The following is a 24,238-nucleotide window of genomic DNA, read 5'->3' as shown; positions in this document are numbered from 1 at the left end:
AATTAAGTTACATAGAGTATCTCAATTTGCTGCTCATGGGATATGATCTCTCTTAGTTTAAAATTACATTATACTTGGAAAGCTTCAAACTATCGGGTGAGGTTGTTTGGCAGATTGTTAGATTAATTCTCTAATTCACTGAAATATCTATTACCATTTTCAAAAGAATTGACTGTAATGAATTAGAGAGCTAATCTCAACAATTCATCACTCAAATGAGGTCATCACACTTTGCAGAACATTCAAGACTACAAGCCCGTTCCCAACGTTTTCTTTATATGAGAAAAACATGTATTTTCTATATTATGCCTTATCATATTTTCAAATGGATTTAAAAATATAATGAAGAGCTGCTCTGTTATAAGATAGAAATCACATAATCCATCTGATGTAAATTATTTCCATAACGTTATTAAAAGTCTTAACACAGAGTTAATACGATGGTATGATATGTTGATAATAGAGAACAATGGTATAACTATGCGCTAAAATTTTAAGCATTTGTTAGGAAAACTAGGAAGCTTACACGTTCTTTTCTGCTATGTTCTAAAGAACTCCCTGGCCCACGTTTTGTTTGTTTCTTACAAATTCTGACATGCGTGTCTGTGCCTAAGACTCTTGTGATAAAATGTCTACCCCAAGTCCTGTAGGGTATTCCGCGTCCCTGCTAGTACCACTCTCCTCTTCCCTTGTTCCACAGACTCTCACTCCACTCCCCCACTGGGAACACAGGCCGGCACATGAGTACCAGTCAGGGGCCAGACACTACCATCCCCTGCAGAATGGCCTTGAAGCTTCTTGTCTAAGTACATTTTAGCTCTGATTCGCTCCTATATGAAGTCTTTTCCTGCTCCACCAATCAGAACGCCAGTGGAATGTATCCCCAAACCTAATCTGCACAGTCTTATAGACTCTGAATTATTGTTGTTGTTTTTCAGATGCCCTCATTTAGTGTTCGTCCTTCCCCTCCGCCCCTTCCCCTCCTCCTTTTCCTTCTTTAAAATGGGTATGGTGGGACTTCCCTGGTGGCGCAGTGGTTGAGAGTCCGCCTGCTGATGGAGGGCACACGGGTTCGTGCCCCGGTCCGGGAAGATCCCACATGCCGCGGAGCGGCTGGGCCCGTGAGCCATGGCCGCTTGGCCTGCGCGTCTGGAGCCTGTGCTCTGCAACGGGAGAGGCCACAACAATGAGAGGCCCGCGTACCGCAAAAAAGAAAAAAAATGGGTATGGTGTTTGAACGCAACATGAATTATTTATCCAAATTCTTTTTGATGAACATTAGGGTTGTGTCGAGTTTTTGAGTGGTAATTATACCACTGCTCCAAGAAGTCTTGCGACTTGCTTCTAATTGATTGAATATGGCAAAAGTGATAGGATGTCACTCCTTTTGATTACCTCATATAAGACATCACTCGTTAGCAAACACTATTGAAGATCCACACGGCGGATTGCAGCCCTAGGAAGTGACGTCGGCATCACGAGGGAAGCCAGTAAGAAGCCACGTCCTTCAATCACACGGAAATGGATTCTGTTAACAACCTGAGTGAACCTGGGCACGGACACCTCCTCTGTCCAAACGGGAGCTGGGCCCTGGACGACATGCTGATTATAGCTCCAGAAGACCCAGCTAAGCCATGCCCAGGCTTCTGACAGAAACTGTGAGGTAATATGTGCGCTTCTTATGCAACAACAGAAAACGGTTACAGTTAGTTATCTCAACTAATATAACATATAAACAAAACAAGTTAACAGTATAGAATTGTAGGTACCAGGACTGGTGTATAAATGTGAGAAAATTTAGAACTTCAAATTGTGGCACAGCGTGAGCAATTCAGTAAATAGTTTGGGAAAGAAATATCCATTTGAAGAAAAAAAATATATTCATACTTCACAGTCATAGAAAAAAAATGATTGGATTAAAAATCTAAATTTAAAAAATGCAAATATTTTACATGCTTATGTTTTTATACATTTATACAGAACATAGTAGAAATCATAAAAATTTTATAATGCGATGATTAAAGCCCTATTACAATACAAAAAGACTTCACGAGTTTTGTATGCGTTCATCTGTATATATTTACTTCTGTGAAATTTTAACACATCTAGATTTGTATGACCACCAGAACAAGCAAGATAAAGAATAGTTCCATCAAACGATCACGAATATCATACCCATTTCATTGCTATAGCCATATAGTAAGCCACCCCATCAGGGTAGACTGATTCATCCTCTTTGTTCTTGTTTTCAGAATGGTCGACTATTCTGCCCTGTTTGCTTCCATATGAACGTTAGGATAAGCTTGTCTCTATTTGCAATACAAAAGGTGTCTCGCAGGGATTTTGAGGGGAATTGGATTAAACCTGTAGATCATTTAAGAGAGAGTTGTCATCTTTTCTATGCTATTTTGTTTTTTAAACAAAATTTATTTATGAAAAAAAAAAACCCCACTACATCCTTACAACACAAGAGCACATTTCAAACAAGTTATATAAAGGATAAACCTTGAATTATATTCCAGAAACAATTAGTAGAATGTCAGAATCTCCTATAGACATTTTGAAAAGCACACTGATGGTCAAAAGTGGATCTGAATCTCAGAGGTTGTTGGCACTTAGAGAGGTATCATAGTGAATGAATTATGTAGATGCAATAATACATATTTTTCTTGACTATTATGACACTAGGATGGGAATCCTTTCTTTACCTTGACATAACTAGTATGTCTTAAATTGGTATACAAAAAATGTTAAATGTTTCAATAAGAAATGCAAAGTTCCACTTGCAATTTTCTCATCCTAAACCTTCAGCTAATTCTCTTGAAGCTTTTCTGTTCACAAGGTCTTACAGCAGCATCAGATGGACAGAGAATCTGTATTGGTTCTTCTGACTTGGATAGTTTACCTAACGTTGCTGTCTCTTCATCTGATTTGTCTGCACCATCAACTTCTGTAACCAGAGAAAATTAATGACTGCTCCACACTGCTCTGCTCCTGAATTCTCAGCTTTCTTCAGATCTTAGGTTTCCAACTTAACTGGCCAGTTACAGTTTATTACAGGAAATTGCCATTTTACTGTAAATGTTTCCATGCAGTCTCTCTCACAAATGCATTTACTGTTGTGTGTGACTGGCCTTTGCATATCGTAAACAAAATGTTTACGGTGCGACATGCACACAGTACATTTTACTGCATACAAAACAAAGTTAACGACCACATAATTGTTTGATGATCAGGAAGCAAAGTTTTAAGCATTTTTACATCTAAACATGATAGTTTGTAAATTATAAGTAAGCATTTTATTGCATTCAGTAATGATTTAGGAAATTAGTTGGGGGTTTTGATTTAGGTGTAATGCATTATGATTTTTCCCATTTAAACTGATGAAGACTGGGTAATTATTCCCTTAAATATTTTCACATAGAATGTTAGGTTTTTAGAATCACATCATTTACATTAAGTGGAAGATGGCTGTATTCTGAATTGCTGTCTTACAACACAGCACTTGATAAAATACTACAAACAGCTGTTTAAGTACACAGCTGGGCTTATAAGTAAATAAGGTTTTAAAACATGATGGGATCTTTCATCCCTAGGTTTAAGGTAAAGTTGATGCTATTTCGGCCCTTGGAGGGTGGTGTCTTTTGTTTGCTTTGGCAACACCCTTGATTTGAAATCTTAGGGTCAATGACTCGTGAATAAAAGAAAAGAGCTTGGCTTCATGTAGCAGAGAATGCTGTTGCCTATTTAAGTCTTAGTTATAAATGCTTTACCTTAAAGCTGGCAGAGCGTAAACTGAGAAGGAAATTGGGTTTATAACAACTATTGAATTCTCATGTATACCCTAGACTAACTACTCTCAATTTTTTTTTAACCTGAGAGAAAATTAATCTATTTTTTTTGGTCTAAGCTACTGCTATTCTGGTGTTTTCTGTTACATATCATTAAAGTTAGTCTTAATTGATATAAATATGAGATTCCTGAATAAACCCAGGGCTCTCACCTTTAGGTAAAGCAAGGCTTACAATAACAGAATCGCCCTTTCACATAAGAGAATGAATGAATGAATGAAAAAGATGTATTTTTCAGACTAGGGTCTAGCTAAGGACCCATGAGCATTGGAAAGCACAGGCCTTCTTTCACTTGGATAAGCTGTAATCTTGCTGGTTCTGGGAAACCCTAGGCTAAGAAAATACTTAAAATGGTCCTTTATACAAACTAATATACACACAGGAAAATAAACGAAAAACACCCGTTAAGATGGAAACTACGAGCAGTTCAGAATAAGATGAGCTATTATGCATCTAACTGCAGATCCACAAGAATTTAGAAAAAATTGAAGAGAGGTAATTTTGAAAACGTAGTAATAAGAATGTTCAAGGATTAATGACATATATGGATCTTCAGACTTAGGAAATACAATAAATCCCAGATAGCACAAATAACAGAAACTCACACCTAAATACATCAAAGTACAGCTAATGAACAGCTAAAGAAAGAACTTAGAAACAGAAAAAAAAAAAAAAAAGACAGATTACCTCACAGCGGAAAGACAATTATCCTGAGCGTTCAATTCCAAACAACAGTTTTGGAATTAAGGAGATAGTGCAAATAAATAAATAAATAACTTCATATTGCTAAGGCAAAATATGTATTAATCTAGAATTACATGTGTAGCTAAAATCAAGACACAGGGTAAAATGAAGACAATTCAGGCGAAGGGAAACTTAACTAAATTAACTTTCAAGAGGTGGATTTTAAGAAAGAAATCATTAATCTTAAAGTTATATGAAGGGCAATAAAGAATAATGAACAAATACATTAATAAACATGTGGGTAATTTCAAACTAATATTGAATATATGAAACGTTATTCATATTTAATTTTTGTGGTAAATCATATAGAAGAAGTTAAATATTAATAATAGCAGGTAAGATTGGGATAGGTGGTTATCAAAGTTAAAATGTTCTACGTTTCTTGTATTTTGAAATATGTGAGTAGATATATTGATTAATGATACAATTTTTAAAATGAAGAATGCATGAAAATTTCATTTATAAGCACTAAGATGAACAGTGTTCAATTCAAATAGATACTAGAATAAATTAAATTAATTAAAATTATAGGGAAGGAGAAGAATATAAGCATCGAAAACATGGGAGTAAGATTCACATGAATAAGATAATTGAGGTAAATCTACCTACATCAGTAATCGCAATATATATAAATAAAATGAAATTCCCTGTTAAAATAGAGATTATCAAGTTGATAAAGACAACAAAGTCAAGCTGTTTGCAAGAGACACATTTAAAACACAGCTTCATTATGCACTTAATAGTGAGAAAGTCAAAGCTTTCTGACTACGGTCAGGCACAAGGCAAAGATGTCCCCTCTTTATTGCTGTCCTGCCCCTATAGTTTCTTCAGAACAATTTTTTTTTTTTTTTTTAGATTCCATATATATGTGTTAACGTATGGTATTTGTTTTTCTCTTTCTGACTTACTTCACTCTGTAAAGATTTTAAAAAAGAAAAAGAAAAAGCCATGGAGAAAAAGGAGAATTTTTTATGGGAAAGAGAAATTTCTTTTACTAAAAACAAAAAATACAATTTTTAAAGGTTATAAAAAAAAAAAATGTCCCGTCTTACCACTTCTTTTCAACATCATACTGGAAGTTTTGTCAAAAAGATTTCACACACACACACAAACCTCTCGAAACTAATAAGTGCTTATTCCAGGTTACAAGGTTAATATGCAAAAGTCAATTGCTCTCCTATGTACTAACAATGAACAAGTGGAAGTTGAAATTAAAAGCATAATATCATCACACTAGCATCCCCCAAAATGAAATACTTAGGTATTAATCTAAGAAAACATATACAAGATCTATATGAGGTAAATTGCAAAACGATTTACAAACAAAATCAAAGAAGAACTAAATAAATGGAATGATATTCCATATTAATGGAGAGGAAGATTCAATATTGTCAAGATGTCAGTTCTTCTCAACTTGATCTATAGATTCAATGAAATCCCAATAAAAATCCCGGCACGTTATTTTGTGGATATTGACAAACTGTGTCTAAAGTTTGTGTGGAGAGGCAAAAGACTCAGGGAGCGCCTACACAATATTGAAGGGGAGGAACAAAGTTGAAGGACTGACACTACCCCACTTCAAGAATTACTATAAAGCTGGGGCAATCAAGACAGTGTGGTATTTGCAAAATAATAGATGAAGAGATTAATGGAACCGAATAGAGACCCCAAAAATAGACCTACATAAATGTAGTCAACTGCTCTCTGACAAAGGAAAAAAAGTAATACAATGGGACAAACATAATCTTTTCAACAATTGGTGCTAGTATAACTGGATATCCACATACAAAAAATGAATCTAAATAGAGACTTTTTACCTTTTATAATAATCAACTCAATATGAATCACAGACCTATGTAAAACACAGAACTATAAACCTCCAAAAAGATAATTACAGGAAAAAACCTAGATGACCTTGGGTATGGCAATGACTTTTTAGATACAACAGGAAGGGCAAGATTCATGAAAGAAAACATTGATAATCTAGACTTCATTAAAATTAAAATCTTCTGTTCTATTAAAGTCCCTCTTTAAGAGACTGAGAAGACAAGCCACCTACTGGGATAAAATATTTGCAAAAGACCATCTGATAAAGGACTGTTATCCAGAATATACAAAGAACACTTAAAACTCAACAATAAGAAAACAGACAACCCAATTAATAAATGGGTCAAAGACCTTACCGTACCTGTCACCAAAGAAGATATACAGATGGAAAATAAGCATATGAAAATATATTATACATCATACACCATCAAGCAAATGCAAATGCAAACAACCACGATATACTACCACACGCCTATTAGTATGGCTAAAATCTGGAATACTGACGACACCAAATGCTACGGACGATATCATGCAACAGGAACTCTCATTCATTGCTAGTGGGAATACAAAATGGTACAGCCCCTTTGGAAGACAGTTTGTCAACTTCTTAAAAATTAAACATTCTCTTACCATACTATCCAGTAATCTCATTCCTTGGTATTTACCCAAAGGAACTGAAAACTCATGTCCACACAAAACCTGCACACAGATAATAACAGCGGCTTTTTTCTTAATTACCAATACTTGGAAGCAACCAAGATGTCCTTCAGCAGGTGAAGTGATAAATAAGCTGTGATAACCCAGACAATGGAATATCATTCTGCACTAGGAAGAAATGCGCTATCATGCACAACACAACATGGAGAAACCTTAAATGCATATCACTAAGTGAAAAAGCCATTCTGAAAAGGCTACCTACTGTAGGATTCCAACTTTATGATATTCTGGTAAAGGCAAAACTATGGAGACAGTGGTAAGACCAATGGTTGCCAGGGGGGATGGGGAATAGAAAACAGATGAATAGATGAAGCTCAGAAGATTTTTAGGTGAGTGAAAATATTCTGCATGATACCATAATAATTGATATATGTCATTATACATTTGTCCACACCCATAGAATGTACAACACCAAGACTGGATCAAAATGTAAATTATGGCCTTTGGTTGATTCGATGTGTGAATGTAGGTGCATCAGCTGTAACTCTCTGGTTGGGGATGTTGACACTGAGGGAGCCTGTGCATGTGTGGGGATAGAGGTTACATGGGAAACCTCTGTACCTTCCTCTCAATTGTTCTGTGAACCTAAATCTGCTCTAAAAGAAGTTTTAATAAAAAAAAAAGATATCAAACAACTTCACCAGAATACTGAAAGTTAAAAAGATAAATGAGGGAAATATTTGACAAAAAAGTTACTAATAATAGATAATGATATTTTTAGATAGAAAAGCATTATCATAGATAAAATAGGTCAGATCCTAATAGTGAATAGTTCCAGTTGTGGGAAAATTTTAAAATCTTAAAGTTATATACATTTAGTACAATAGCTTCAACATAACTAGTGAATGTCTGTATTGGTCAGACTTCTCAGAGAAACAGAATCAGTAGAATATGAATATATATATATATATATATATATATATATATATATATATATATATATAAAATAGAAATTTATTTCCTGTTGTTATGGATGGGAAGTCCCCCAGCCTGCCTTCTGCAAGCTGGGGAGCCAGTGGTCTAATTCAGTCAGTTTCCCAAGGCCTGAGAACAAAGGGAGATGACGGTGTAAATCTTAGTCTGAGAGATTTTTATATAAATAGAGAAGACGTTTAGATCTTCAAGAAACTGGATGATGTCCACTCAGATCGGGGAGGGAAACCTACTAAATCCATCAATTTAAATGCTAATCTCACATGGAAACATCCTCACAGATACACTCAGAAATACTGTTTAATCTGGGCACCCCATGGCCAGTCAAGTTGACACATAAATTTAATCATCTCAATGTTCATGCATATTTTCTCCAAGCAATCATAAAACATTTATTAAAGGAAACATGTACTGAGTCATAAATCAAATATCTATTAATTTCAAATAATTAGAATCATACATACAATGTTTTCTGATCATAATGAAAGTCCGCTGATAATCATGACAAAGATATATATAGAAAAACCCACATATAATTTGAAATTGATGAACATAACTCAAAAACTTCAGCTCAATGAAAACATTGTAAGGAATTAAGAAACATTTTCAACTTAGTGAATATTAGATATGATATATCAAAACACCAAGGAAATGTCTGTGTGCATTTATGTGTGAATCTAACAAAAACCCTTAAGGTAGGGAACCTGACAAAATTTAATTGAAAGACATTAAAGAAGACAAAATTAAATGGAGATCTATATACGTTTAGACAAAAAGAAGCAACAACTTAAACTAATAGTCATCCCCAAATTTACCTATAGATTTAGTTTCAATCAAAATTGCAACAGGATTTTTTGAGGAACTTGCTGAGTTTGTTTTAAATTCATATGGAAGAGTCAAGGTCTAGCCCAAGTCACTTCTGAAGAAGTGCAAGATGTGATTACCTTAACCAGGTAACAAGAATGATTAAGATTATTAACAAATTAAGTCAATAAAAATTTGGTGGCAATAAAGACCCACATATATAAGGACAATTGATATATGATAAGATTAAACTATATATCCTGGGAAAATATGAGCTATTCAAATGGGGAGGAGGAATATAACTGACTTCCCATTTCACATCAAATCTAACAATTTTTAATGGATTTAGCATTCAAAAGTCAAAAGAAAAATATTAAAATATATATAGGCCTTCCCTGGTGGCGCAGTGGTTGAGAGTCCGCCTGCCGATGCAGGGGACACGGGTTCGTGCCCCGGTCCGGGAAGATCCCACATGCCGCGGAGTGGCTGGGCCCGTGAGCCATGGCCGCTGAGCCTGCGCGGCCGGAGCCTGTGCTCCGCAACGGGAGAGGCCACAACAATGAGAGGCCCGCGTACCACAAATAAAAATAAAATAAAAAATATATAAATAGACTATTTTCATGTATCTGTTTTAGGACAGAATTTATTTAAAAGACACAAATAATTGTAACATATACATAAATATTGAACAATTGACTACACTAAAATTAAACCATTTTATTTATCACAAGGCATTCTGAATAAAGTGAAGAGATACTCAAACTGCTAGTAAATAATTAAGCACAAACAGGTAGGAAAAGATTTCTATCCAAAATGTATAACTTCTGCTAATGAGTCAGAAAAAGACAAAAAAAAAATTAGATAACAGAAACTATCCAATTAATCTATGACAAGATATTCTACATTGTAGGTAGCCAGGGAAACGAAATTAAGACCATAATGAGACACACTTTTACATCTACTAGATTGGCAAAATTAAGAAGTCTCATAATTCCAAGGTTGGTGTCAATCAATTCAAACCCTTGGATACTGTTAATGGAAGTAAAAATTGATCCCAGCCCATTAGAAAACAACTTGGACCTATCTTGCAAAATAGAGTTTATGCAAACCTCGTGACTCAGATATTCTCCTTCCAGGTACTTTTGAAAAACCTCATTTAAAAATAGTGTTTATGGGACTTCCCTGGTGGCACAGTGGTTAAGAATCTGCCTGCCAATGCAGAGGACACCGGTTTGATCCCTGGTCCAGGGAGATCCCACATGCCACAGAGCAACTAAGCCCATGTGCCACAACTACTGAGCCTGCACTCCAGAGCCCGCGAGCCACAACTACTGAGCCCATGCGCCGCAACTACTGCACCCCGCGCACCTAGAACCCGTGCTCCACCACAAGAGAAGCCACCGCAATGAGAAGCCCGCGCACCGCAGCTAGAAAAAAACTACTCACAGCAATGAAGACCCAACGCAGCCAAAAATTTTAAAAAAGTAAATAAAAATAGTGTTTAAATGGCATAATAAGAAATTCAGGGTAGTGATAACTTCCCCGGAGGAGAAAAGGACATGGTGAGAATACAAGGAAACACAATCATCATCAGTGAGTTTCTAATGCTTAATTTAAGTGATTAATCATTGTGGCCCATTTCATAATTATGTTTCATAGCTGATATTTATTTTACAAACACACTCTTCTATACAAATCAAATATGGTTTTTAAATAATTCTAAGTGGTAATGAAAATAATTCATGATAAAAAATTATATTTTAGCTCAAAGAAGGAATTTTTAAAAAAAAATCATTATCTAGAAGCGAAAATGGTGAATTTTCACTGTGAAAAAATTCAGTAGAATATTTTTCAAATGGTAGTTCATGATACCCAGCATGTGATACACCAGGGTGCTCAAGTATTAATTGCTAATGATTACCCGAATTTTTTAGGATAATTTTAGATGCAGTCAATTATTTTTATCACAGGTAGTTTTACTTAGTCATCAAATTTTTTTCAATGAATTGGGAGAAAATGAGTGCCCGATAAGTCTCTGGTTAAGAGACAAAAATAGATTTTTCCCCAGGTTTCATGCAAATGAACAGAGCCTGTAGATTTTTTAAATGTTTCTTTTTCCAACGTAGTTTATAAATGTTGAAACTCTTCAACAATTAAATTCACAAAACATTAAGCAGCTACGTTATTCTAAGCACTTAGCACTTCATGTCAAAAGGTAAATCATGAGATAAAGTTTGCTCAGAATAATTTTTTTTCCAACGTAACCCATATGAACTCATCTTACTAGCATGTGGGTACCTATGAGGTCATGATACTATTAATACTCAAATTCCCCTAGGATATTGCCCTACCTGCAGAACCCAAGTTTTTGGGAACCTAACATTGTCTGCCTTGGTTGTTTTGGTAATTCCTAAGAAAAACATGTCCTAATAGAGACAATTCTCATTTCTTCTACGCTGGTCCCCATACTGACAACGGCCCCTCACTAGTGCCTCGACTGCCAGTACTGTCCAGGGGAATGTGGATTCCTGACGATGATAGAGTCCAAAGTGACAGAGGGATCCATCTGTAGTTTCTACAGAGAGAGAAGTGTACGATGTTCTGCGAAGTGCTGAGGAGAATGGTCTCTCCTCCACAATGAATACAAGTTGGGATATTGCAGAAATCCTAGTAGAGATGATAGAGGCTTGGACTACTACGGAGCTGAGAAGGTGAAGACAAGTGAATGGATACTAATATCTGCCTGTGTCCTTGAATCTTACAAAATCCTTCACAAACAAACAAAACCCCAGAGACAGAGTTATTGACATGGGTTTAGAAACAGCCATCAGATCACCATGCCTTCACCCTTCTAAGGAAATGGAACTTATTTTTGGTATAGTAATTGAGAACTTTCGTTAAATTATTACAAATCTAACTCAGCTGATTAAAATATATTAGCAGGGCTAAACCATGGGTTTGTAATGGCTGCCACAAGTAAGATTGCTTTAAATTCCTTCTTAAGAATGAGGAGCCCCGGGCTCACATCTTAAGAAGGCGCTCACTCCCGGGGCCCAGACGTGTGCCTGGTAGGCACCTGAGTGTGATCACCTCCTTAAATTCTGAGCCCCAGATACCTTGCTTGCCTCACCCTAACTCCCGACTCTAAGTAAGTGTCAGAGTGGATATAGACAGTCAGTGAAGCTTGTTGCAAACCAGACTGAGATGGAAATTAATAATGGCCAAGTATTATTTGCAATGATTATTTTAGGTTACCTACACATCAACATTCCACTAAGGCAAAAAAAAGAAAAAACAAATAGAGTCCACTTTACAACTAGCTTCATTCATATAGACAGTACATCTGGAGAAAAGCAGTCCCAAATTTCCTGTCCTCACCAGATACAGTTTGTTATAGACATGTATTATCTTGTTTATTTTTTTCTTTCTGTTAAATTTTAAATCAGTAAATTTTAGACTAGAGAGAAAGTAAGTCTCGTCTTTATATGAGAGAGAACAGGTTTGTGTTAGGGGTTGCACACTCACAGGCCATCAGGTACCAGACAGTCACATAAATATGCCCAGCAGACTAGAGGGGACTGCAGTGACCCACAAAACCACGTCTAGTTTATGACATTCAACTGCTATTTTCTAAATACTGTGCAAGCAAACCAAATAGTTCTGTTGCTCTAGCATTTTGCCTTTTACAACTACCCTTTTAAAGCCTCTATCTAGAAATGCAGTATTAAATGTTTATCATTTTTCTTAATTAATCCCCTCCTCTCCCACCTACAAACAACAAAACAGTGATAACAGCAAAAACAATAAAAACTCAGCCTTGCACTAGAGAAACTGAAGTGATCCTAATTTGTGGTCATTCTCTCCAGAAAGATGGCAGATACAAAAGTGATATTGACAACTTAATGAGGATCTCTCAGCCACAGCCAGCCAATCACCTAGCACTATTCCTTCCTAGTTTTGAAGGAATGAGAAAAACCTGCCACAGTTACTGCGTGTGTGAGGACACGTAAAGTCCAGAGGCAGACCCTGAGTGTCATGAAGCCCTGGAGCACCAAGAAGAAAACCCAGTGGCTAACTGTAAAGAGATGCTTGGAGAAACAAAAAGGGAGACCAAGGAAGGCCAACTTACATGGCTGTCTAAATACTCTTTATTTCATTCATTCTTTTGCCTAGGACTACTGCACTGCATTTTTTAAATTAATTAATTAATTTTTGGCTACGTTGGGTCTTCATTGCTGCAGGCAGGCTCTCTCTAGTTGTGGCGAGTGGGGGCTACTCTTGGTTGCGGTGCATGGGCTTCTCATTGCTGTGGCTTCTCTTGTTGCAGAGCATGGGCTCTAGGTACGCAGGCTTCAGTAGTTATGGCATGCGGGCTCAGTAGTTGTGGCTTGTGGGCTCTACAGCGCAAGCTCAGTAGTTGTGGTGCATGGGCTTAGTTGCTCCTTGGCATGTGGGATCTTCCCAGACCAGGGCTCAAACCCGTGTCCCCTGCACTGCACATATTTTAAAGTCTGTAATTTCTTCCTTGTTTCTGCAATAACTATTTTTTAAATCAGAATAATATGCCTGGAACAAACATGTTGCAACACCTAACACCATTTTTTTTTTTTTTTTTTTTTTTTTTTGCGGTACACAGGCCTCTCACTGTTGTGGCCCCTCCCGTTGCGGAGCACAGGCTCCGGACGCGCAGGCCCAGCGGCCATGGCTCACGGGCCCAGCCGCTCCGCGGCACGTGGGATCTTCCCAGACTGGGGCACGAACCCGCGTCCCCCGCATCGGCAGGCAGACTCACAACGACTGTGCCCCCAGGGAAGCCTCCAACACCATTTTTGTAACCAATTAATTCCATTACTTATGTGAGCACAATTGGGTTTGATATGGTTATAAAATTGCCTACATGAAGGCCAAGGATATTGTGAATTGTTTCATTTTGAAATGAATTGGTGATTAAAATATAGAAATACCCACACACAATTATGTGTGCAAAACCAAACCTTCTGTTGTGTTGTGTCAAGATCTACCACAAAGAATACGAAGGCAGTGAAAGCAAAGAAAATGTTCATTCCTGTAGTATGTTCTTTTGCCCAAGAAGGAAGTGTGTTTCAAGGGCGCAGACATTGAAAATGTTATTGGACCATTTCAGAAGCGTTCCTGAGAACTCTTACACCATTATCCCTTGCTCCCTCATCCCAGCACCACTACCTTACTACCCTATGTACACCTTTTGGTAGCATGAAATTTTGCTCCTGAGAAATCTGCAAAGAATTAGATTTAATCAGCTTCGCTTGGTAGCTCTTTCTAGCATTAATGCTCAGGCCATGATTACACACAGCTGAACTCAACTGAAAACTCATTTATTTAGGGAAAAAAAGTATTGTACATAGCAGTGGGTGCCAGTGTCTCATTTAAAAATGTTCATCCATGAAAATAAAATACTCCTACCTTTGACATTGAGTCTTGACATCCAAACTTACTTTACAGGAATAGACGGGGTTGTTCTTGCATAAGAGCAGGTCCTGAATGACCTCTCACTTACTATTAGTGCTCTCCATAGTCCGGTTAAAGCCTTGTCCCCTATTGGTTTCCTGAAGGCCAAAATTTTAACTGGTTTCTATCACATTTACTAGGAAGTGAGAAATCATTTTTATCTTGCAACGTTTTATCATTTTAAAGTAGAAATTGTAGAGCACTCCACTTCCGTGAATCATGGAATCACTTCATTTCAACCATTTGTCAATGTAAATATCATGTCAATGTTTTTTTCAAAATATTTTCTGATTCCAGTCCATTGCCAAATTTTGCTAATTCATTCATCCTTCCTTTTAAAAAAATTCCTTCCAAATCTATTGTTTATATGGAATCCTGATTAAATCACTGCACCTTGGTAATGAAATTGAGAGACTCAAAGGTTTTTTTTTTCTGGAGAAAAGCCTACTTAAGGTGTTTGTTTTTATATGATTTCAATATGCCCAGCTGAGAAAATAAATAGAGTGAATGATGAGAGATATTCTTTGGTTTTTAATTCAATTTCTTATTGAAAAATTGAAATAAAATTAAATATTAACTATTTTAATCAGTTAATTAAACCAAAATTCAAAGCCAAGTTTTCCCCTTTTTTGTGACTTATCTTTTTCTCATATGAATGATTTAAATTTTTATCTGGTCAATTCTAATTTCAATTTCCCTTGTGTTTTCTTTTATAGATTTGAAGTTTAGATTGTCATCTTTTTACAGATGTTGGATAGGTATTAGTTTGTTTCATCTGTTTTTATATTAACATTTTAATCTGAAATTTAGTTTTAAATGTAACAATGTTAAGGTGTTAATATATTTCTTTGTAAACTGTTAATCAATAATCTCAACATTATTTACTGAATCATGTGTTCCTTTTCCTTTAACTTATTATTAGACTTCCCTTATTAATATTAAGTATTGTGACAGGAGTTACAGTTTAGATGCTTATTGATGTCACGCTCCCTGCGGCACACTGTGCCTCCTCCACCGTCCTCCTGATACGGTGATAACACCATCCTTTGTGGTGGTCAATTACCTGCCTTTAAAAACAGCAAAAAAAATGCTTTCGAGAGTAAAATATTTTTTAAATTGAGAAAATGTATGTACTAAGCTAAAAATTATGTGGCAAGTACTTTATTAATCCTTGTGATCACAAGAGAGAACAATGGAGACACCAAATTATCCTGTCTTGTCAGTCACCACTGAGGGGAAAAACATTGAACTAGGACCAAGCTGATGAACGTGAAGAAGCAGAAATTCCATTTGATTTGGGAGAGGATTACGGAGGAATCATTCCAACCTGAAATAATCAAACAAAACCTTCCCGAGGAAAGGCATTTAAGTGGATAACTTAAGTATGAGAAAATGTTGGCGTATTGAATAAAGGAATGCGGTGAAAGTTAAACCATAAAAAAATGCATAAAATGAGAAAATACGTTTTTTTAACTCATAAATCTCTTACTGGAAAAACAATAAACAGTTCTGTCAACATTCCAGAATGTTTGAGGAATTTTTCACAGATAGAAACCAAATGGGACCAGAACAACAGAGAACAAGCAAAGAAGAAACCAATCATAGGTCTGAACATGCACAGAATGCTGTGATGGAGGTGGGCATGTTTGCAGCAGCAGCTGGAGGGAACTGAGGGGAATTGCAAGGATTATAGACTCAGCAGCAAATTCAGAGTAGCTGGGCAGCTTGGCTTCCCTCTGTGTTCTGGACGTTTGGTTGCAAAAGTGTTTGCTCCCATGCAGAAGCAATACCCAGGGATAACAAAACAATATTTCAAATAGTTACTGACTTCCAGCATCTGTGGACTGGTGAACAGTAACCCTCAAATAAAATGATGACCAATAAATAAAACATCGATAGGAAATTGAAGACACCTAGCACCACAACATAAAATAACAAAGAGCAGCAGTATTAAAGATGAATTTATTACAGGAAAAAGAGGGCACAATTGAAACAAAAATATAAGTAAATTACCACCCTCAGAGGAAATTGACAGGAACTTACACACATGATGGTGAGGTGAAAAAAGCAGAAGCTAAAGAAAATAGAAAATACAAATGTTTTCTTTGAAAGAAAAAAAAAGTTGATTATTAGATTGCATGCAGAGAAAGAGGAAAATTAGTGAGTGGGAAAAAATGAAGCCAAATATTTCTCCCAGAATTAGAATAAAAAGTATAAGGCAAAAAGGTTCAGAAACAATGATGATAGACACAAAAAATTGAAAACCATTTTAATAGGCATTACAGAAGTAATAGAGACACAGAGGGAAGTAAATAAGCAAATAAAAGGTAGAAATAATCATCAGAATTTATATAAAAGACATGAAGATTAAATTGAAAGCCTTTACTCTTGGAAGAAAGATGGATGAAAACAAGCTCATATCTAGTATTGTCTCAGTGAAATTTCAAAAGGCCAAGGACAAATAGAAAAGCCTGAAAGAGGATTCAAAAGGACAAAAATCATTACAATCTGGTATTTTTTACCTTTCATTTCTACCTGACTATTCATGGTTTTCCCCTGACTACCGTGGTAGGCGGAATAATGGTCCCCAAAGATGTCCACATTCTAATCCCCAGAATATGTTAACTTTAAAGGCAAAAGATACTTTGTAAATGTCATTACATTAAGAATATTAAGATGGGGAGATTATCCTGGATTACCCAAGTGAGTTCAGAGTAGTCACAAGAGTCCTTATAATGGAAAGAGGGAGGCAGATGAGGCAGCAAAGGACATTTGATAACAGAAGCGGAGGTTAGAGTTACATGGTTTGATGGCTTTTAATATGGAAAAGGGCTGTGAACCAAAGAATGTGGTCAGTGTCTAGAACCTGGAGAGAACAAGGAATCAATTCTTTCCTAGAGCCTCTGAATGTTTTTTTCTCCCAAAATTCCTATGTTGAAATTCTTACCCCCAACACAATGGTATTATTAGGAGTTTGGGGTGATTAGGTCATGAGGGTGGGATCCTCATGAATGGGATTAGTGTCTTTATAAAAGGCACCCTGGAGAGTTCGCTCACCCCTTCCACCACATGAGGACACAGCAAGAAGACTGCCCTCTATGAACCAGGAAGTGGGTCCTCACAAGACAACAAATTGGCTGGTACCTTTATCTTGGAATTTCCAGCCTCCAGAACTGTGGAAAATAAAGTTCTGTTGTTTAGGTCACTCGATCTAGGATAGTTTGTTATAGCAGCCTGACAGACTAAGACAGCCTCCAAAGGATCACAGCCCTGCTGACACACTGATTTTAGCCCAGTGATTCTTCTGCCCTCCAGAACTGTAAGATAATTAATGTGTATCATTTAAGCCACTACGTTTGTGGTAATTTGTTACAGCAGCAGTAGGAAACAAATACAATAGCTTCATGTCTGCCTCTCTTCAGGCCTTAGAGAGCTTGCTTTTTGCCTTTGGGGGACTATTTATTGGGCTTCCATGATAAAAAAAAAATGGAGGGAAAATAAGAAAAATTTGTGAGATGGACTGAGTAAGGAATTTGAGGAAGAATGCTAAGAGTTTGTGAGTGAGAAATTGCATGAATGAACAGGGCAAGAGAAATGGAGAAGAGTGAAAAAAAGATATAAAAGTGCTAGGAGTTTTGGTGGGAGGTTATACTATTTGGGGTTCACTGAGCTTCTATCATCTGTGAGCGTATGTCTTTTGCTAAATCTGAGATGTTTTCATTCGTTTTTTCTTCAATTTCTCTCCCCCAGCACCACAATCTTTCTCTGCTCCTTCTGGGTTTCCAATGACTTGAATGTTAGACCTTTTGTTATTACTGCCCCAAGGCTCTCTTTTGTTTTCCCTATTGTTTTCACTCTGTTTACACTGTATAATATCTATTGAACAATCTTCAAGTTCATTGACTCTTTCCTCTATTATCTTCATTCTATGGTGCTTATATAGGGAGATTAAAAAAAATTTTTGTTATTGTGCTTTTCTGTCATGTAATTTCTGTATGGTTCTTATATATTTTCTTTCTTTGCTGAGCCTTTCTTTTTTTAATTGGTTTCAAGAGTGTTTATATTTGCTTACTGCAGCTCCTTTATAATATCTGCTTTAAATTTTTTTTCAGATAATTCCAACATCTATGTCACCTCAGCCTTGGCATCTGTTTATAACGTTTTCCATGTGAGTTGAGCTATTCCTGGTTCTTTGTGGACTCAGTAATTTTTTATTGTATCTTGGTTATTTTGAATATCAAGCTGTGAGACTTGAAGTCTTGTTTGAGTCCTGGATTTAATAAATAGTGAATGTTGATAATCTATGTATTAACAGGCAGTTGAATCCAGTTAAGAGGCCATATATTCCAAACCACCATGTCATGCCACTTTTCAAAGCCTTGAGGTCCTGTGTAGACCTCTCCTCTGAGCGCTTAAAGGGGGCAGTGGTATACAATCATAGGGTATCATTTCCATGGAAATTGTTGGGTCTCAGAGCAGGCCACCCCAAGATATGCCACAATGGCATATTGATCATTTTGAATTAAAATTACCTAAGAAACAGCAGGTGAAAAAAGTATTAAAAGAACGACTCTGACCATCCTCTTTTCCCCTGAAAGCAGGAAATAAATCTTCCATGTGAAAGTATCCTCCCTCTAACAGGAGGATAGAAAGCATCCTTATCACCAGACTTCGGGAATTCAAGGTTAAAAAAACAGTAGAAACAAACTTTGCTACTTCTTCATTAATTTGTGACCCCAAGCACAGGCCCTTTTGTTTTATTAAATCTTCACAAATAATTGTTTGTCTAAAAATGATGTGTAAACAGCTTGCTTTGGTCACTTTGGGGGTCCCGTTTCTGTGAGACCACTGTGCATATGAATTAATTTATTTTTTCTCTTGGTAATCTGTTTTGTGTTCATTGAATTATTAGACCAGCCAAAAGACTCAGGAGGGGTGGGGAGGAAATTTCCACTTCCCCAACAAAAACTACTCATAGCAATAAACACTGAAAAATAGAAGTTGACTCTAACAGTGACATACTATTTAATTCTTTCTGTGGAAACCATTCAAATGAGAATGGCCCTGAAAAGGGACTTTTGAGGATACTAGTTAATATGAATAATACAATTCACTTAGAGACAACACAAATAGGTCTGTCTTGGTGGAAAGAGAATAAATTAAATCTTTACAGTTATGACACATTTTCACTTTTCCCCTTGTAATATGACTAAATCTCTATCCTATTTCCCTTAAAATACATTTAAGTAATCACAACATACCCTAATATGTAATACTCTTTACCAGTGTGTCAGGACTCTGCAGAACCACTCCCAGTTTAGTCAATGAGCTAGAAGGACCCACAAGATTTAGCACAGAGTCCTACCCATGGCTGCGATTTATAGAAGCAAAAGAAATCAAAGCAGAGTCAACAAAGGGAAGAGGCACACGGGGCAAAGTTCAGAGGAAACCAAAAGCAAAGTTCCAACAGACAAGCTTAAGTCCTTCAACAATGAGTTGCGACAACACATGTGAAATGTTGTCTATGAGGGAAGCTCAGGAGACACTCAGTACCCAGGGTTTTTCAGTCAGGGCTGTTACATGGGCATCTTCTGGTTAGCACCAGTCAAAATTCCAGACTTCCAAGAGGAAAATAGATGTTCCCCACAAACCATTTTGTACCTGCAACTGTTTAAGCACACTGTGGCACTCTTATTCAGTTAAGGTGGTGGAAAACCTTTTGAAACCATGTTTCTAAATGCCAGGCAAGAGCCAACCATGCGAGGGAGTGTTTCTAAGGAATATGATATAGTAATTAAATTTACTGGGAGTTATGCTGGGACTGTAATAACTCAAAATTGTGGAATTTTAATATTTTCTTATCACTTTCATAATAATAGAACAATATTACCAAAGAATTTGTCAAAGACGGAATGAAGATGAACTTTATAGTTGGGAATGAATACAGTTAAATGATAACATGAATAGAGTCATATAAAAAGGGACATTTAAATTTTAGTGTAAATAATTACATTTTATTATATCAAATTACTTCACCTAATATATATTAAAGGCAGTGCACCAAGAGGTTAATAATTCCTTGCTCAGTTTGAGAAATGTCAATATAGACAGTGACATTAAATATTTTATTAATTTTATTCTTACATAAATTATTTGGAAAAAATGTGAGAAAAAGTATGAAATGTCTCACGTGTGTCAAAGTTTTGTGCATTTATTAAAAACCATCCAGGGCTTCCCTGGTGGCGCAGTGGTTGAGAGTCCGCCTGCCGATGCAGGGGACACGGGTTCGTGCCCCGGTCCGGGAAGATCCCATGTGCCGCAGAGCGGCTGGGCCCGTGAGCCATGGCCGCTGAGCCTACGCATCCGGAGCCTGTGCTCTGCAACGGGAGAGGCCACAACAGTGAGAGGCCCGCGTACAGCAAAAAAAAAAAAACAAAAAAAAAAACCATAATTTAAAAATTCATTGAGCATCTGATGGAGGATAATTGAAAGTCATTATCTATCTGGATGTAGCTCATGTACTGTAACCATCAAGTTGTTTGTGGCTAAATCTACTTTTGGTTGTCTCTTTTAATTCTCAATGCAGTTGGTTTATTCATTATTTCTTTGGTGTTATTGGATTAGGAGTCATACTTGGTTGATGGCATTATTTGGAAACTCTGGGGGCTGGCTGGAAGGATGCTGTCCTGCAAAGAGTGATTGACTTTGACATGACCAGAGCCTAAAGACCTCAGAATGGGACCACAGCCCTCCCCTGCCAAGTCTTCAGTTTTGTACGGCAGGCTCAGGTTCAGGAGTCTCCCTTACTAATCTGGAAAAGGCTCAGTGTCTCAGAAGCAATGCTGGTATTTGCTCCTGCCTACAAATCCTGCCCTCTATGTGTTTTCTCTAGTCATCACTCAGATTCAAGCTCATACTTCTCTTCTCTCTACAGCTCTCTTTACTTGTAGTGTTTTCTGTTACATCATGCAGGAGTTAGGTATCAGGCACGGAACCCCACTCCCCAAGAATTTAATCCGCAATATTGGTGGAAACAAAAGTCCCAACAGGCCACTTTGATACTGTAATATTCAGTGAACCATGGCTAATACTGCATCATGGAATACAATGCAGAGAAAATTACTATGGAAAAACAGCTTTCATTTATCCTCCTTTCATTCAGTAAATCCTATAAATCCAATAAGCATTTATAGAGTGTTAACTTAGAACCAAGCATTATAGTCAGTACTGAGGCTTCAGAAGGGAAAAAATAGTCCTTACTCTTAAAGTCCAAGGTATGGTGAAGATACTGACCAACCCATAAATTAATGAATTATATAACACAATGTGATATATAGAAAGTTAGGGGATAAAAGGATACACGAGACCGACACAATATCATGTATTCATCAGGTTCTTCTCGTAACACTTTTTCCTGAGAATTATGAAAACTATCCTTCCCCACCCGTGCAGTTATCCAAGGCCATGTGACTATGAGCCTGGCCTATTAAATGTGGGCCAAATACAAGTGGAGAACTCTGAGGTTAAAGCTGTAAAAACCTCCGTGTGATCCTCCAGTTTCTCTACTCCTCTGCAATGGCAAATATGGAAGTCTCTCCTGAATTCACAAGTTCAAGGTAGCCTAGGTTACCTGGGTACCACAAGGTGGACACTTAGCCATGAGTAGGTCTCACAGTGAACTTTGTAAAAGTAGGCAAGCCATGGAGAGTCTGGATATGTTTATTAAATGTAGCACAACTTAGAGACTATCCTCCTAATAAACTATGGAAGAAGCATAGAGAATAGAATTGACTTTGGTAGAGGTAAGAAGCGATTTTTTTGGAAGAGCAGTGCTTACAGGTAGACAAAGAGACAAATCATGTGCAAGGATGTTTAGGTGTAAAACTGATTATAATATTTGGGGAGCTATAAGCTGTTGCAGAGAGAATTACTACAGGTGCCAGGAAAGGAATGAATTTTAATACATTAGCCACAGTGAACAGCAGTCACCATGATTTATCAGTCAGAGTTCTGGGTTGCAAGTAACAGAAACAGACTTTGCTTACTTACATAAAAAAAAAAAAAAAAGGAAGAAATTGGACAAGTTCTTTGGTAGATCACAGAAACCAGAGAACGAAGCTCAGAAAATAGATGTAACCAGAAGATTCTAGTGAGCAGCAGTCACTACGAAGGGGACTGGGCGTGCACTGTGTGGTCCAACCATCCCTGCCTGGCTGATTCCACTGGACTCCATTATTCCTGCCTCTGCAAGCCGGGGCTCCTGCCACTAGACAATTCTGCTCTGAGATGAATTACAAATTCTCCTTTTATTTATTCATTATTTGTCCAACGTTCCAATCCTTTCTAGAGACGTTATTTGCCTGAGCTTACATAATAGTACCCATTAATGGCAAGGGTACAATTGAGTATAGATCCTTCTGGTATTTGTAGGAGAAGCCAGGGTTTGGATACTTGGCAGACAAAACAAAAACAAAACAAACATATAAAACAAACTGTATGACCCTACCTGGTCTCACTTCTCTCCTCTTTACTCTCTGCCTGTCAAATAGTGTGGCTTTCTTTTGTTTCTTCAGACAAGCCTGACTCAAACCTACACCCACTTTTACTTACTGGTCCTTTATCATGGAATACGTTTCCCATCTATATTTGCATTCACCTTTTTAATGATTCAGTTGTCACCTATACTGTTACCTCTACAGTGAGAACTTTCTCAGACATAATACATATATGCTGCTGTCCGTTCTCTTAATCACTATATATCATATGACTGTTTATCACTTCATAGCCTTTGTGGATGTTTGAAGTGATAGTAGTCATTTTATTTGGTTTTATCTGTCCTCCAGGAGACTCTGCGAGCAGATTTTTTTTTAATTAGCACAAATATCTACATACCACAACTCCTTTATCCATTCATCTAATGAGAGGATTTCTTGGCTACTGTAAATGGTGTTATGAAGATAGGGGCGTTGATATCTTTCTGAGTTAGTGTTTTTGTTTCCTTTTGATATATTCCTAGATGTGGAATTTCTGGGTAATATGTTAGTTCTATTTTTAATTTTCTGGGAATCTTCCATACTGCTTTCCATAGTGACTGTATCAATTTATAATCCCACCATCAGTGCACAAGGGCTCCCTTTTCTCCAGATCCACACTAGCATTTGTTATCTCTTGAGTTTTTGATGATAACCATTCTAACAGGCTTGAGGTGATATCTTATTGTGGTTTTGATTTGCATTTTCCTAATGATTAGTGATGTTAGGCACCTTTCCAAGCACCTGTTGGGCATTCGTATATCTTCTTTGGAAAAATATCTATTGAGGTCCTTTGACTATTTTAAAATTTTATTATTATTGTTACTGTTAACGTTATTGAGTTGTATGAGTCCCTGCAGCCTCTCCCGCCGCGGAGCACAGGCCCCGGACGCACAGGCCCAGCAGCCATGGCCCACGGGCCCAGCCACTCTGCAGCATGTGGGATCTTCCCGGACTGGGGCACGAACCCGTGTCCCCTGCGTCGGTAGGCGGACTCCCAACCACTGCGCCACCAGGGAAGCCCCCCCCCATATATTTTTGATACTCACTTCTTTATCAAATATGTGGTTTGAAAAAATTTTCCCATTCCCTCGGTTGTCTTTTCACTTTGTTGATGCTTTCTTTTGCTGTGCAGAAGCTTTTTATTTTGATGTAGTCCTATGTTTATTTTTTTATTTTCTTGCTTGTGCTTTAGGTGTCATATCCAAAAAATCATTACCAAGACCCTTATCAAGGAGCTTTATACCTATATTTTCTTCTATGTGTTTCATGGTTTCAGGTCTTACATTTAAGTCATTAATCTATTTCAAGTTAATTTTTGTGAGTGGTATTTCATTCTTTTAC

The sequence above is a fragment of the Delphinus delphis genome, chromosome 21, assembly GCF_949987515.2.
Source record: "Delphinus delphis chromosome 21, mDelDel1.2, whole genome shotgun sequence".
NCBI lineage: Eukaryota > Metazoa > Chordata > Mammalia > Artiodactyla > Delphinidae > Delphinus > Delphinus delphis.
The sequence above is the reverse complement of the archived record's forward strand: the minus strand, read 5'-3'. Positions refer to the sequence as shown.